We start from the raw sequence: 17,861 nt of genomic DNA, 5'->3' as shown, positions 1-17,861 counted from the left end.
TTCTGGCTACATTTCAGATTTCTAGGACCTGCAGCATTTTGCTTTTATAGTTCTGCATTGATGTGTTTGCAGTTTTATTTTACAATAATGATCATTATATCATTTGGGCGGCACGGTGGCACAGTGGTTAGCACTGCTGCCTCACAGCGCCAGGGACCTGGGTTCAATTCCCGCCTCAGGCGACTGACTGTGTGGAGTTTGCACGTTCTCCCCGTGTCTGCGTGGGTTTCCTCCGGGTGCTCCGGTTTCCTCCCACAGTCCAAAGATGTGCGGGTCAGGTGAATTGGCCATGCTAAATTGCCCATAGTGTTAGGTAAGGGATAAATGTAGGGGTATGGGTGGATTGCGCTTCGGCGGGTCGGTGTGGACTTGTTGGGCCGAAGGGCCTGTTTCCACACTGTAAGTAATCTAATCTAATCTAATCTTTTTACACTTAAGCTGTTAGTAGTTCAGGAATATAATACCTTCCACTGCTATGTTTAGATGCTTGGATAGCATGTTATGATTTTCAAGCATACACCAATTTTACAGAACTAAAATCCCCCAAATGTTTAAAGCAGATAATTGCTCTTGAAGAATTAAAAGTAGCTGCAAAATACATGATTTCTTCTTTGATGCCTTCCATCTTATGGGCAGGACTAAAATAATCAAAACATGTTGTTCTTTCATTGAATGCAAAGCAGCTTAAAGGGTCTTTATTCATACAAAAAAATAAATATTAACATCAAAAATAAAATAAAGAATAAAACTATGAAGGTCTGCTATATTCAGGCTAAAGTCACCTTGACTGCAGTCATCCCTAGATATATAGGCATGCCTAACATACATGAATGGTGTTAAAATAAGAACTTTTACAAATAACATTTTTACAAGAACAAGATGTATTTTCTATTGCAACTTGGAGAAATACAACAGTTAAGTTGCTCATCGGAATACCCCAGAAACATAATAAGTGAACTACTGATCTGTTTCAATAATGCAGCTTGAATGAGGGGGAAATATTAACTAAGAAACCAAGAAAAGCCCCTGGCAATTTTTGATCAGTGTCATTTTTGAAATTAATTTTGGGAAGTATACCATTGGTAGGGCCAGCCTTTATTCCCCATCCCCAGTTGCTTTAAGGAAGGTATTGCTGCATCACCTTTTCAAAACATGAATTCCACATAAACCTTAATGTTTTTGTGGTGTTGTTCAGACTCACTGCTGTATTGCACTAGGAATCAAGCCCTTCTTTTTCCAGAATCGTTACAAAGTCATGGATTTGAAAAATTACACATAGTTTTCAAATTAACCTGAGTTTCACACTCAAGTTGAGGGAAAGCATGAACCAAGTTTCTATACTAAACAAGAATGACTGTTTGTGACAAGTAATTAGACTCTAGGTAGGGAAACAGTTATAGACCGTATAACACTTCTAATTAAAACTCCAGTCCCCTTATAAACTCCTCTTTAAATTCACACAAACAGACAAACACACAGGGTAAAATGGGTTATGAACGGAGAGGAGGGACTGGAAAGACAGTTCAGTGGTCTTTTTTCCCAGGTACCATTGTGAAATGATTGGTATGATGTTTCTGCGGTCAATGTTTTGCTTTAATCATCTTTTTCCCAGTGTTTTCATTAGCTGGTAGGAGACACAACTCTGACCCATTAATTTAAGGTCATAGCTTACAGTTAAACTGTTACTGGAAATACAAACTCATTTTCTTCAGGTTTACGGTGAGTTTTGACTGCAGTGAATAGCAAGACTGCTGCAGATGCAGACGAATTAAATTTTTCCATCTCGCTGTAACTAAAAGATACAGACTGGCAATTCTGGGGGCTTTCAGAGGAGGCCAAGATGGATTATCATCCACTCGGCTCTTTAATCATGATGGGATGTGGCAGGATGGCTTATCTTAGATTTGGTTCTTTCACCGGGGGAGCTTTTAGCTCTGTTTTATATATGCTTCTTCTAAAGTTTAATATATTAACAGTACTGTGGTTGTAGCTTCAAAAGGTTGACACCATACTTTTAGATATGCCTGGTGTTGCTCCTGGCATGTCCTCCCACACTTCATTCCCAACTTGATTTCCCAACTTGAGGTAATAGTAGCATTAGTGATATCCCAGGCCATGAGGTTTCAGACTGTTAATCACTATCATTCTGATCATGCTAATAGCTCACAGCACCTCGTGGATGTCTAGTTTCATGTTACAAGATCTGTTCAAAATATCCCATTCAGCACAATGTTAGTACAAAACATTATATCTAAATATTCTCTTGTGATGATATCTGTAGCTTCAAAGCATACATTTTTGAGTCACATCCTGGAATGGGAGACTGAAGAGGGAAATCTGGAGAATGAGGAATGAAATTAACACCCCAGTTTCTAACAAAACTGAAACTGAGATTGGAAACCATAAATTCTGGGAGGTCTGAATGTGGTTAAATCATACAAAACAAAGAACCCTCAAAACTCATTAATAGATGGTAGATTCAGGAAAAAGCAGAGATTAGATGCAGAAACTAAGGATAAGCAAAGATATACTTTCTGCAACCGTTTCTGGTATTTCAAGAATACGCTGATAGATCAATGTCATCCAGACCAGTATAAGCAAAGTTCAGCCGGTTCTGCAGACTTGTGCCATTTTTGGTGGGAAACTGAACATATCCATAGAACTCATGTTGGTGATGCACTGCTCTTGGCTTAAGATCATATGAAATCCTGGAATAAAAGGAGCTTATGTTTTTTCATGAGGAAGACAAAGTTCTAAAAGATGTGACTGAGATTGATGATAAATGACGAGTAGACTGCTGAGCCATTTCATGAAATCTGTCCTACTTGCCACTTAATGCATAATCAACTGCAAATTGTCCGTTATTTAATTGAATTTTGAATTGAATTTATTTATTGTCACATGTACTGAGGCACAATAAAAAGCTTTGACTTGTGAGATCACATAGTTAAGTAGCATAGATAAGTAAATAATAGTTAAACAGCAGTAAACACAAAAGCATAGGTACAGGCGAATGTTAAGAGTTTGAGAGTCCATTCCGTATTCTAACAACAGTAGGTTAGAAACTGTTACAAAACTGGTTGGTGCATGTGTTCAGGCTTCTATACATTCTTCCCGATGGTACAGGTTGTAGAAAGACATCACCAGGGTGAGATGGACCTTTGAGAATGCCGGCAGCCTTTCCTTGACAGCAGGCCTGGTAGATGGATTCTATAGATGGGAGGCTGGCCTTTGTGATTGTCAGGGCTGAGTTCACCACTCTCTGTAACCGTCTCTGATCTTGAATGGTACAGTTGCCATACCAGGTAGTGATACATCCAGACAGAACACTCTCGATGGTGCACCCATAAAAGTTGGCAAGGGTATTCGCTGTCATGCCAAATTTCCTCAGTTGTCGAAGAAAAATAGACATTGTTGAGCCTTTGTAATCAGTGCGTCCACATGAAGAGTCCAAGAAAGATTGTTGCGGATGACCACTCCCAGGAGCTTGACACTCTCCACTCACTCCACCTCTGTGTTGTTAATGTGTAACATCATCCCAGCGAAAGTCAATAATGCATTCCTTGGTTTTGCTGGCATTGAGAGCTAGGTTGTTCTCAGTGCACCATTTTTCCAGGTCTTCCACCTCCCGTCTGAAGTATGTTTCGTTGCCATCTGAGATTCGACCGACAATGGTGGTGTCATCATTGAACTTGTAAATGGCATCAATCTGGTATTTGGCAACACAGTAATGGGTATACAGTGAGTACAGTAGGGGGCTAAGTACGGACCTCTGAGGGCTTCAGTGTTGAGTATTATTGAGGATGAAATATTGTCCCCAATCTTCACTGATTGTGGCCTGTCGGTCTGGAAACTGAGGATCCAGTTATAAAGAGTGGGGTTTAGTCCGAGATCACTAAGTTTACTAATCAGCCTTGAGGGGATAATAATGTTGAAGGGTGAACTGTAGTCAATGAATAGGATTCCTATGTAGCTGTTCTTGGTGTCAAGGTGTTCTAGGGAGAAGTGAAGGGCAAGTGATGGCATCTGATGTGGATCTGTTGGTCTGATAGGCAATTTGGTGTGGGTCAAGAGTAGTGGGGAGGCTGGAGTTGATTAATGCCATGACCAGCCTTTCAAAGCACTTCATGACAACTGAAGTTAGGGCCACTAAGTGGTAGTCATTGAGACATGCTGCATGAGTTTTCTTTGGCACAGGGATAATGTTGGTCCTCTTGAAATGGCAGGGACAGTGACCTGTTGGAGGGAAAGGTTGAAGATGCCCGAGAAGACCTCCGCCAGTTGATCAGTGCATGCTCTGAGTGCACGGCCTGGTACTCCGTCTGGTCCCATCACTTTTTTTGGATTCATACGAAGGAAAACTGATCTGATCTCTGATGCAGTGGCTGCTGGGATAGGTTTGTCAGGATTTGTGGGAATAGGTGTTTGCTCTCCACTGAACTTCTGCTCAAAGTGAGCATAGAAGGCGTTAAGACGATCTAGGAGGGATATGTCATCGTCTGCTATCTTGCACTATTAATTCATGTTAATGTTGATTCTGGTTTTTAGATTAGAGGTGGTTATCTAAGGTAGCATTTATTGAATTTTATGTCCGATTTTGTAGAGTAAACATTATTTTGTTTTAAACTTGATTAAAATCTTGTGTTTCAATCTTAACCAAACAGCAGTCTTTTAACAGCAATCTTAACCAAATTGATCACACTATTTATGAAATTAATTGGAAAAAGTTATTTATTTTATCACATATTTTGACATAAATACTCTAGCTTTTCTAAAAAATCTTTCTTTATAAACTAGGCTGACTTTAGAACTTGGAACCTCAAGATTATGTATTTTTGTCAGGCATCAGAGTAAGAGTAAGTTCATCTATCAGCTGGATTTGAGGAGCTTGCAATTCTTACATATGAATTTCAAAGGTTTTTTACACTAATCCTTTCCAGCCAATTTTCTATTTTTCCCAAAACTCAGGAGTCTCTCTTCCATATATTGAGCAGAATACATTGGTTGTACTTAATTTACTTTTCAAGTAAAAGTTGTAGAATCAAAATGCAAACTGTGGAAACATTATTAATTAGATAGGTGGCATTTCATCCTCTCGGGTGGTTGTTTCCTAGTCAATATCTACAGATTACAAGAGCTCTTTGACTTTGCTGCCAAAAGCAACTAATAATAGGTCATCCTTCAAACTCCTCTTTGAAGCAGTATGGAAGTTGCCTCTGTGTGCGTATCTTCAAAGTAACCATTAGTTTTGCAAAATATAATAGTAGCAGCTTGATAATATATCATATATTACAGTGCAATTTTATTTCCTGACCACTGTTCCAGATGAAAAATCAAACCTAATCTTTGCTTTGATCAAGTATTGATGTGCTGTTATTTATTACATTAATCAATGGTTACTCATTTTAGTCACCTATCTTTGTAGAAAACTGATGAAGAAAAATATAGCAGCTGGCTCAACAAGCTTGTCCCATTTGATCATATTACAATTAAGCATCATGACTCACATTGTTCATTACTGTATTGCAGTCATGTAATGTCTTGGCAGTTCATGATCTCAATTAAACTACAGGTAGGTCTATCAGGAGGGAAACACACTTTTGAAGAATTCCTCTATGGTCTATTCCACCATTGCACATAGATTAGATTATAATCTTGCCTTTTCATTCAAATTTATAATATTTATGCAATTCTTTCTGTCATCCACGGCTCCGGTGCATCCATTAATAGGGTGGCATGGTAGCTCCATGGTTAGCACTGCTGCCTCACAGCGCCAGGGACCCAGGCTCGATTCCAGCCTTGGGCGACTGACTGTGTGGAGTTTGCACATTCTCCCGGTGTCTGCGTGGGTTTCCTCCGGGTGCTCCGGTTTCCTCCCACAATCCAAAGATGTGCAGGTCAGGTGGATTGGCCATTCTAAATTGTCCCATAGTGTTAGGTGCATTAGACAGAGGGAAATGGGTCTGGGTGGGTTACTCTTCGGAGGGTCGGTGGGGACTTGTTGGGCTGAAGGGCTTGTTTCTACACTGTGAGGAATCTAATCTAATCTAATACAAGTGGTGATGAGCAATGAACTTAACAGTAGAGCCCAAAAAAGAATCATTAGCAGCTGATTTTCAAAGACAACCACTACTAATAACAATCCTTTTCTACAAGAATAGAACCTGGAGGCAGTTTCTTCCCCAATGCAGGATTTCCTCGCCAATCCCACCCAAAGTTTTCTTTTAAAGTAACCGAAGGCTAGATCGCAAGCCCTATGCTGTTTGAAGATGGAGGAGGTCATAACACCCTGCATGTGGATCACCTGCTGCCTACCCACCACTTGGGGTGGTGAGTAAAAGTGGGACAGGATGGTGGAGAGATATTTACATTTTGACTGACAGCTATTAAAAAAGCCAATAAAGGATTATCTGCCTTTGAAGTAAATGGATTAGGGATTTTTGAAATAATAGATTGATCACTTAAGGGAATCAACATTTCTGAATGGTTTTATAGAGTTTTTTTGTTATGAAATGTCTGAATGTAACAGTGTTATTAGATTGTTAGAAGCTTATTCTTTTAATGCTATTTTTAAATTTATCATGGTTTGTCTATAATGAATATTGGGTGAGTTACTATGAGGATACATGGTGACATGGAGGCAGAATGGGGGCATGAGGAGAAATGGAGGAGCATGGGAAAATGAGAGGGGCATGGAGACCTGAGGATATACAATTGCATTGATGGGGCATAGGATGGCATATGAAATATGAAGGGGCATGCAGAGATATAAAAGGTTAATGTGTAGATAATGAGGTTGAACGGTCAGGAAGGGGGGCATAAGAGCAATGTCTACGGTTATGAAGCCCACATCAAACCACTGGGACATCGGCCAAGCTTCAGCAATAACTAACTTCCTGAAGGAATATCTGGGCCATTATATTAAATGTGTTATATGAGAGTATATTAATATAAATACATAAACATAAATGTAATTAGTTTCAGTTTCAACTAAACAAAATAGGTAACAGTCATTTATTCCTTTGGATAATATCTTGACCAACTGAACTCAAACTGCCCAACATAAATGTAAAACTTGGCAGTTAACTGTCAGTTATCATCCAACTGGTATATTTTCCATGGCAATGTCTCTACTGATCAGCACTCTATCTCATACGGTACAAAATATCATTTCCCCTTCCATTGGCACCTTTATGAATGTCCTAATGAATACAAGATGAAAGGCATTGAGAAAAATGTTTTCATCAATAGTTAAATGGAAGTAGCTATTGTTATTGTACTCCTGTTATCCAGTCATCCATGATCACATCAAATAGCAAATTAGGAGAAAAAACTGCAATTATCATTATGGAATCCACCAAATATACTGATTTTCTCAAATATATCATATTGAAAAACAAAATTCTACCTTCTTACTTAATTTATTTCACATATGTTTATAACCAAGTGTTGGTTCATTTTATCACTAATGTACACATTCATGTAGCAGACTGACTAGTGTCCGGATTTCATCACTGCTACATAAGTAATGATTAGTTTCATTGACACTATTGCTGCTTCCTTTAATCTACCATAATATAACATAAAGTTGGCTCATTTTGTTGAATCACAGAATTGTTACTTTGCAGAAAGAGACTATTTGGTCCACTGTGTCTGGGTTGACTCTCTGAATTCACATTTTACTTAGTACCGTTCTCTCTCCTTTTTTTCCACAACCCTGTATGGTGTTTTGTTTTAAATTGCAGTCTAATTCTCTTTGGAATGCCTCAATTGAACAAACCTCCACCATATTCCCAGACTTAACTACTTGCTGTGTAAAAAAGCTTTACTCTTATCAATTTTGCTTTTTTTTTTGCCAATTACCTTAAAACTGCTCTCTTATTTTTGATCCTTTAATCAGTTGACCAATTTCTTTCCAATTATTCTGTTCAGAAATCTCATGGTTTTGAATTCCTAGATCAAATCTCCTCCTGTCGTCTTCTCACTTTGGATTTTGTTTCTTAAAATGTTCAGTGTTTCTGCAGGTGCTGGAGGCTAGTTTTGAATTTGGAAGGCGCAGATCCACACAGAGACACCCATAGGGTTAAGTTGAGGAACTTTCCTGTCCTTCACTGTGCTGTTATCAGACAAGCAGTGAAAGGGTATTTAAAAACTAGACTAAGTTGTTGTTTAAGAGTGATGCCAGCACCAGCACAGTCAGCAGATACCATGGAGATTGCCATCCTGACTTCCTGCCTCGCCATATGATTCCTGCTCACATCACAATTGGCTGGGTCTTTCCATTCTGTGTGGCATGCCAACCTGTTCAAGGTACACTATTTACGTCGACATTGTCACCATTATATTCTGATTTCCATTTATAGGTACTGCCTGACCTGCTCAATATTTCCAGCAGCAGATCACTAGTGTGTTTTTGCATTCTGACAGAGTATAACGTTGGCTGGTGCCTCATAAGTAAAGAATTATGTTGTCTGGAAGCAACGTGCTTTAATTAGTTCTTCCAACTTCCATAGTTACACACAAACCATTCAGGCATTGCACTGACAGTGAGAGCAGAAGTAATAGAAAACAAAGTTAAACGAAAGGAACCAAACATTAAAAATGAATTTGTCTCAGCGAAAATTGGGAAGGTATTGTCTCCCTACAACAAATGAATAGCTGTCGATTTTTAGTTAAAAATCACACAACGCCAGGTTATAGTCCAACAGGTTTAATTGGAAGCACACTAGCTTTCGGAGCACCGCTCCTTCACCAGGTAATAGCGGAGGACACAATTGTAAGGCAAGAATTTACGGTGTGATGTAACTGAAATTATACATTGAAAAATACCTTGATTGTCAGTTGAATCTTTCATCTGTTCGAATACCATGATAGTTTCACTTCCTTCATGTGTAAATCATAAATCCTTTTTTTTAAAGTTGCATTCTCAGGTTAACTGTAACAATTGGTGTTAGCTAGACAATATATTGAAGGCATTAGTCCCCTGTGTTCTCTGTCTATGCCATGATGTTTAGATTGATTCTATTCTAAAAAGTGAGATAACAAGAGTTTTACATGAATTCATGCAGTTTTTGAGTAAAATACAATGTAACTCTGCAAATACAAATTCACCCCACAAAATATGTGTGTGCATGAGGGTCTTTGTGTCTGTCTGTGTGTGTGTGCCTGTCGGTCTGGGTTGGGGGTTGTGAGTGAGAGAGAGAATGTGTATATGTGTGTATAGTGACTGTAGAGTGTCTTAAGTCTGTGAGGGGGTGCATGTGTGAGTATGGGAGTGTGTGTGTGTGTGTGTGTGTGTGTATATATATGTAGGAGTGTTTTTTAAAAGCCTTGTATGCAGGCCATCAGGTCCTGGCGGCTAGTTTACCTTTACGGAGAACCTGGCAGAATTGCCTGGAGTATTGTGCAGATATGTTAGGGGTTGATGGAGTCATGAGTTTTTGTGATTGCTGAGGCATGTGTACACATGGCTTCCTCCATGAAAACATGGCAACCTTCACAGACAGGAAGATTCAGCAAACCAGTGAATGGGCACACACCTGGCTGAAAAGCCTTTCTGTGATCCTGAACTCACTGTAACAGTAGCCAAACATGACATGAGCAGTGTGCTTCCAAGTGCATTGCTACCTCATTAAAGCAGAAGGAGACTAACATGCATGGAGAAGCCTGCAGAACTCCAGAGATCTCTCCAGCTTTAGAGATCTGGAAGCCTCGACTCAAGGTAGTCTGAGGGTGGACAGGATCTATCTGCTCAGTTTGATAGTGATCTTTACGCCTCCTGCCAAAAGTGGCCACAGTTGAGGCTTCTACACCAGTGCAGGGTGTGTCTGATTGCTAGGGTCACGCAGACATTAGACAACCAGAGGACAGCTGTTACCTTCACTGGGGGTTACAGCATATCAGGACCTTGTCTCCAAGCTCAGCACACAGATCTCATCACAGCACAAGCAAACACTTTGACGCACCTCAGTGGCACAGCCAATTAAATCTTTGACGTCAGATATTGTTGCTTATTTCTGATTAAGACGTGTTTGAGATATCCCTCATATTCTTCATTAAACAACAATATTTTAAGAATACCTTCTGGAACCCATGAATCCTTCAATGGAAATGTGGCAGGTTCCCGCTGGAATGTGGCCCTCCTTGTGTAATGGAACGTGGTGAAATCAGAGGCTGGACTAATCGATCAGAACTAACACATATTAGATGGCTCTTGATGGTGGAAAGAAGCTGTGTGTCACGTGAGGGACGGATGCCAGAAGAGTTTCAAGTTTCAAGAATCAGGTTTCTGCAGGCCTCCCTGATGTGTACTTGCATTCCCCAATCCCTGCTGCAAGCAAATCATGTGGTACGCTTGTTAGTAAGGTCCCCTCTTCACCATCCTCCTCATCCAATAAGAGTACTGTCACCCCCCACCCCCCACACATTCTCTGTGTTAAAGGTTTTTCTCATTTGCTGTGCCAAATTGTGTGAACTGTAGATGACAATGATGATCTGTGGGACTCACACTGGATCATACTGCAGAACTGGTATGGTCAAAGCAATGGACTCACATCTGCAGCACTCCTGCCTGCTCAATAGTGGAGCTGTGCCTTGCACTGTGCTATTCCTCTGCCTCACTGCGAAGGTTCATGGTGTCATTAAGCAGGAATGGAGTGGATAACCTCTGACACAAGGCACCAGCCCTGAAGCGGTGGCTGTGAGAACATCCATATGCCTCACAGCTGGTGTCTGCAATTTGCACACAGACCTTCAGAATCCACTTTCTGTGGTCATTTGTTACTTCAATGTTGATAGAATAGAATCTCTTTTTGTTGATGAGTGATGTCGCCTGGTTCAATGGAGGTTTTATGCCACATGTGTACTATCAATCCTACCCTGCCTAAATGACTGAGTGTTCAAATCCGAGCAGCCTCACAGCTTGGATCCTGGGATTTGTTTAGGTTTGGATGGATTCAACTCTCAAACAGCACATTGGTCACCTCCCATAAGTGTTGGTGGGTGGGTGTCACTACCTGGGATATTCCCCAGGCCACTGGGGCCCCTCTGCTTGGAGGCACAGAAGTTGAGTGAGTGGTAAGTTTGAGCACATGGGGATGAGGTGGCCATCCACTCCCACAGGATATGGCTCACCCTGCATTCTGGTTTACAATTGGCATCTGGCTCCCTGATGAAACAGAAAGATGGAGCCTTCTCAGTGCTGCCTCTTTGACATTTAAAGGAAGTTCATCCAGTCCTGAAGATTCTGGTAGTGACAGAACCCTTTCCCCTCCCTTGCTGCTGCTCCAGTTGGTAATGTAGCATCTTCTCTCCTGTCGAGGAAACTCCCTCTTGTTGCTGTCGGAGAGCTGGGAATGGGAGGCTCTGCAGCATGTGTTGTCTTCCTGTGTACACTCTCTCTAACATTCAGCTGGAGCAGCTCTGCATGGATAATTCCCATCTTGGCCACTGCCACTCTGTTACTGGTTGCCAAGAATGGACTGATCCTGCTGGCGCCCCTCAGTACTGAAAGGCTCTGCTCTTCATCAGACCTCCCCCTCCTGCTTGACTGAACTTTACCTTCCCTCTCCTCACACTCCCACAGTGCACTGTTATGAATGGAAGATAGCATTCTCACTGAGAGTCTGCTGTGCTGCCTGAAAACCAGCAGCTTTTAACTCATGGGATTCCAAAACAGGATCTCTATATACTTCATTTGGAAGGCAGCATAAACTTTGATTCAGAGATACAGAATTTGACTGAATCAGTTTGTTGACCACTTTGTGACGCTGCCTAGCTTCAATCTTTCCATCTTCCTGCTGTGGGCACTCCACCCATGCAATTCAACAGCCTTGACTGTAATGGTTCCCACTTGAGAGGGTTTCATTAAATTCTGGTTTGTGACCTTTCATCAAGAATAATACTTTCCTGGGCATAATTGGCTCATTCTCAGCAAATGGAATTGATCTATGAAACACTGCTATTTAGTAGTAAGTTGCCACCGAATGAATTGTGAGTTTGGTCCTGCTGATTGAGAACAGGTCAGGATGATTAAGAGTTTACTTTTTCACTTTTGTGTGTGAAATCATTATTGATGGCACCTGTGAAGAACAGCACAACATCGGTTCTAATCACTGGTAGTAAATAAATCATTCTTCAAAGTGTCAAGAATGTCATTAAGAACGATTACAAATCATCACAGTACCTCTCATCAATTGGTCGCGCTATTTTCAACTGACAAGACTCACTTCGGGGCTTGAGAGCTGCCAGGAAAATACATTGAATAAAATGCATCATGTTCCTGTGGCAACCATCGGCTCTGTGCAGACACTGTTTAGATTGCTTTACCATACCGTTGCCAAGGGTTACACATTTGACTTTACTGCTTAATTGAATTAATTTTTATCTTGCACAGTTATATTGTAATTCAACAAAGTAAGCATAAAATTATGCAATATCATACATAGCCCACTCCCCTCATGTTGAAGGTTGCTCCTGTGTAATAGCACATAAGACTGGAAAATGCAGTGAAAGAATACTTTATCAACAAGGATTTACAGAAGTTTAAAAAGTAAAAGCTAAAGATTCAAATGTAAGTTTTGCAATATTCATACACTCTAATTAATGTTTCGGGTCCAGTGACTTTTCTTCAGAACAAATTGTAGCTAGGAAAGAGGTGGAATCTATGCCGAGGACAGGGAGTGGCGGGTGGTAAAAGACATGAAGGACAGTTTGCGGGCTCTAAAATAATTGATTTAAAGTTCAATAATTTTAGGACCTGAATACCTTCTTCCATACCCTTGACCCGGACATGACATACATTACTTTCATCACAGCCAACCCATTTCTGCCTCCTAATTGCAGGAACTCTAACAAGATCAGCCAGGTGGACCTCCTAGAATAGGAGTTCCCTGATTGGGGCTGTTAATCTGGTCTGATCAGTGAGTCTTGGCTGACAGAGATAAAGGGGTGTGTCAGAGATATTGACACTTTGGTATCCGACTCTGAATGAGGCAGTATTAAAGTCAAGGACTGTTCATACGGAAATAAAGGTGGGTGATACCAGCCCCTGTGGAGTTATTTCACTAATGGTCACTATTATCAGCTTTTCTTTCTCCTCAGCTCAGCACCATCTGTCCTTTTATGTGCATAACTGCTGTCCTCTATCTCTGGTCTCTGTCTTCAATTCCCCTATCACTCCATCTTCAGCATATATACCAACCTTTTCCCAGCTACAATCAGTTCTGAGGGAGGATCACTAGTCCTGAAATATTAACACTGCGTTCCCTCCACAGATACTGTCAGACCTGCTGAATCTCTCCAGCAATTCATGTTCTGGTTGTATGTTCACGTAGGACTTGAAAGAACTTGAAGTTTAGTATTTATTTATTTGGATTGTCATCCTGGTGGTCTGAGGACCATAATTATGTCTTGAATACAATGGTTTTTAACCTTTTATAATTGATTTGTGCAGGATTTCAGGAAAATATGCTTCTTCTTTACTGCTGTAGTGTAGATAGTTAGAGGAGGCCTTTTTTTCTTTGTGAAAGCTTGGATCTTTGCGCATTGCTTGTCTCCTCTAGTGTTTGTTTCTGTGGATATGTGTACACTATATCTTTAACTTATGTTAATGGAATTTGATTCTCATTCCACCTGCAAATCTGTGCTGAAGTAGATTGGTATGTTATTCCAATTTCTTGAATTTTGTGGACTTTATCCAATTCTCTCAGAGATTGAATTATTGGTAAAACCAGCTTCTTCACTTTGTTAATTGTGTACCATGGAGATTTACTTTTGCTTGATGTGATATCCTTTGTTGTAATTGGGGATTCTTCTTTGGAGGGTGGGAGGTTAGATAAATGGGTACTGAAAGTGAGGACTGCAGATGCTGGAGATCAGAGCTGAAAATGTGTTGCTGGAAAAGCGCAGCAGGTCAGGCAGCATCCAAGGAGCAGGAGAATCGACGTTTCGGGCATAAGACCTTCTTCAGGAATGAGGAGAGTGTGCCAAGCAGGCTAAGATAAAAGGTAGGGAGGAGGGACTTGGGGGAGGGGCGTTGGAAATGCAATAGGTGGTAGGACGTTAAGGTGAGGGTGATAGGCCGGAGTGGGGGTGGGGGCAGAGAGGTCAGGAAGAAGATTGCAGGTTAGAAAAGCAGTGCTAAATTCGAGGGTTGGGACTGAGACAAGGTGGGGGGAGGGGCAATGAGGAAACTGGAGAAATCTGAGTTCATCCCTTGTGGTTGGAGGGTACCTAGGTGGAAGATGAGGCGCTCTTCCTCCAGCCGTCGAGTTGCTATGGGCTGGCGATGGAGGAGTCCAAGGACCTGCATGTCCAAGGTGGAGTGGGAGGGGGAGTTGAAGTGTTGAGCCACGGGGTGGTTGGGTTGGTTGGTGCGGGTATCCCAGAGGTGTTCTCTGAAACATTCCACAAGTAGGCGGCCTGTCTCCCCAATATAGAGGAGGCCACATCAGGTGCAGCGGATGCAGTAAATGATGTGTGTGGAGGTACAGGTGAATTTGTGGTGGATATGGAAGGATCCCTTGGGGCCTTGGAGGGAAGTAAGGGTGGAGGTGTGGGCGCAAGTTTTGCATTTCTTGCGGTTGCAGGGGAAGGTGCCGGGAGTGGAGGTTGGGTTGGTGGGGGGTGTGGACCTGACAAGGGAGTCATGGTGGGAATGGTCTTTTTGGAATGCTGATAGGAGAGGGGAGGGAAATATATCTCTGGTGGTGGGGTCCGTTTGGAGGTGGCGGAAATGTCGACGGATGATATAATGTATATGGAGGTTGGTGGAGTGGCAGCTGAGGACCAGTGGGGTTCTGTCCTGGTGGCGATTGGAGGGGCGGGGCTCAAGGGTGGAGGAGCGGGAAGTGGAGGAGATGTGGTGGAGAGCATCGTCGATCATGTCTGGGGGGAAGTTGCAGATCTCGGATGACCGTATCAAGATTAGATTAGATTAGATTACTTACAGTGTGGAAACAGGCCCTTCGGCCCAACAAGTCCACACCGACCCGCCGAAGCGCAACCCACCCATACCCCTACATTTACCCCTTACCTAACACTACGGGCAATTTTGCATGGCCAATTCACCTGACCCGCACAGTGAGGAAACCCACGCAGACACGGGGAGAACGTGCAAACTCCACACAGTCAGTCGCCTGAGTCGGGAATTGAACCCGGGTCTCAGGCGCTGTGAGACAGCAGTGCCAACCACTGTGCCACCGTGCCGCCCACGACACGCCCTCAACACAGACATTTACTATGAACCGACTGACTCCCACAGCTACCTAGACTACACCTCCTCCCACCCTGCCCCCTGTAAAAACGCCATCCCATATTCTCAATTCCTTCGTCTCTGCCGCATCTGCTCCCAGGAGGACCAATTCCAATACCGTACAACCCAGATGGCCTCCTTCTTCAAAGATCGCAATTTCCCCCCAGACGTATTCGATGATGCTCTCCACCGCATCTTCTCCACTTCCCGCTCCTCCACCTTTGAGCCCCTCCCCTCCAATCGCCACCAGGACAAAACCCCACTGGTCCTCACTTACCACCCCACCAACCTCCATATACATCACATCATCCGTCGTAATTTCCGTCACATCCAAACGGACCCCACCACCAGGCATATATTTCCATCCCCTCCCTTATCAGCATTCTGAAAAGTCCACTCCCTCCTTGACTCCCTTGTCAGGTCCACACCCCCCACCAACCCAACCTCCACTCCCGGCACCTTCTCCTGCAAATGCAAGAAATGCAAAACTTGTGCCCACACCTCCCCCCTTACCTCCCTCCAAGGCCCCAAGGGATCCTTTCATATACACCACAAATTCACCTGCATCTCCACACACATCATTTACTGCATCCACTGCACCTGATGTGGCCTCTTCTATATTGGGGAGACATGCCGCCTACTTGCAGAACATTTCAGAGAAGACCTCTGGGATACCAGGACCAACCAATCCAACCACCCCGTGGCTCAACACTTCAACTCCCCCTCCCACTCCACCTTGGACATGCAGGTCCTTGGACTCCTCCATCACCAGACCATAGCAACATGACGGCTGGAGGAAGAGCGCCTCATCTTCCACCTAGGAACCCTCCAACCATAAGGGATGAACTCAGATTTCTCCAGTTTCCTCATTCCCCCTCCCCCCACCTTGTCTCAGTCCCAACCCTCGAACTCAGCACCACCTTCCTAACCTTCAATCTTCTTCCTGACCTCTCCGCCCCCACCCCGACTCTGGCCTATCACCCTCACCTTAACCTCCTTCCACCTATTGCATTTCCAACGCCCCTCCCCAAGTCCCTCCTCCCTACCTTTTAGCTTAGCCTGCTTGGCACACTCTCCTCATTTCTGAAGAAGGGCTCATGCCCGAAATGTCGATTCTCCTGCTCCTTGGACGCTGCCTGACCTACCATGCTTTTCTAGCAACACATTTTCAGCTCTAAATTGATATTTTCCCTTCCTCTCAGTCCAAATGGCAGACTTGAATTTGGAGTACACGGTGATTCACTGTGGTGTGTTGGATGCAAACTGAATTAATTTGTAGCTGCTTCCATTGTCTGATTACCACTTATCGTGACTCACTGGGGTAGTGTGCTGAAAATCAAGCCCTGTCATGAAAGTTCAAGATTTTGTTATAATATATTTAAAATTCCCCAATTTACCTTAGTGAGTATGGGCCCATGGTTTTTGTACTTAATAAGAAATAATATTTCTTATTAAGCATGTGATGTTACTACACACACACACACACACACACACACACCTGCATAGTTAATCTCTGTTCATTAATTCTGTTGAGTTGGTTCTTGCTGAGTCATAAGTTTCTTTCTGCCTTCCCTTTTCCAAATATCTCCCAGTGACTGGGAGAGATCAAATCACTTCTCTGTAAGATTACCTGTAATAAACTGGTCTTTTTCTGTCGCAAAAACACAAGTGTTGGAGAAACTTAGCAGGTCTGGCAGCAGCTGTAGAGAGCAAAATAGAGCCCTTCTGTGTTGAGTGCTGCCATAAGGTTGGTGGAGCTTGCTGTCATCAGAAATCAGTAGTTTCTCTTGATGTCTTCTGGGTCAACAGCTTGTTTTCCCTCTGTTTTAGTCCAAAGGCAAGTTGATCTCAGTTGGCATCATTTCGAAGTAGAGATGGTCATCACTGTTCACTGTGCTATGTGTAGGTTCCTTCAAGTTTGAAGTGGTATAGCCTGGATGAGGATATTGACCTAACCCTAAGAGTCTTGTTGAGTAAACAACAGGAAGTTTATTATTTACAGGTCTTACGGATTTGTTCTCCATTTCGACAGAGACTGTTCGGGCCACACTAGCTTCTGGTGCTTCTACAGCTTTAACCAAGTCCCTGTGACATCACTCAACGAGTAGTTCATACTGTACTCAATCCAGTATGAACCATTTCAGACACATGTACAACAGAGGTTTCAAGCCTCACTCTTGAATTGGTCTCAACAATGTTGCATACTGCATCATTGGAAATGCCATTGTTTGGGGGAACATTATAAGACTTCATCTGTCTGTTCAGAATGCATTTTGAAAATTCCTTATCGGCATCCAAAGTAATACTGGGACTTCTATTCGCATCCATCATCTTCAGCATTCAGAAAATTTAGCATTCATCTTACAATTATTGGTCACATCTTGAAGTATATGAAATTGATGAATTGTTTGCAGAAGTTCATTGTGTGCAAACTGCTTTTGTGAAGTTCCTGACTGAAGCCATGGTAGAATATCACATAACCACCTACACTTCGAACTCTGTCACTCATGTATCATTCTGTCTGCTGCATGGCAATAGGGATCCTAGCACTGTGTGAGGTTGGGCCAATAGACAAATGGGCACTTGAGCAGGGAATGTGCAACAGCAG

The 17,861-nt window shown here is 42.5% G+C and overlaps 1 protein-coding gene across 1 annotated transcript in view; it reads right to left on the bottom strand.

Moving 5' to 3' along the window:
- The window catches only part of plxdc2b (plexin domain containing 2b), a 430,770-nt gene that overhangs the window by 112,619 nt on the left and 300,290 nt on the right, over positions 1–17,861 (bottom strand). The gene's annotated exons all lie outside the window — the stretch shown is intronic.

This window comes from Hemiscyllium ocellatum, chromosome 5, assembly GCF_020745735.1.
Source record: "Hemiscyllium ocellatum isolate sHemOce1 chromosome 5, sHemOce1.pat.X.cur, whole genome shotgun sequence".
Lineage (NCBI taxonomy): Eukaryota > Metazoa > Chordata > Chondrichthyes > Orectolobiformes > Hemiscylliidae > Hemiscyllium > Hemiscyllium ocellatum.
This window is presented reverse-complemented; position numbering and strand designations above follow the sequence as displayed.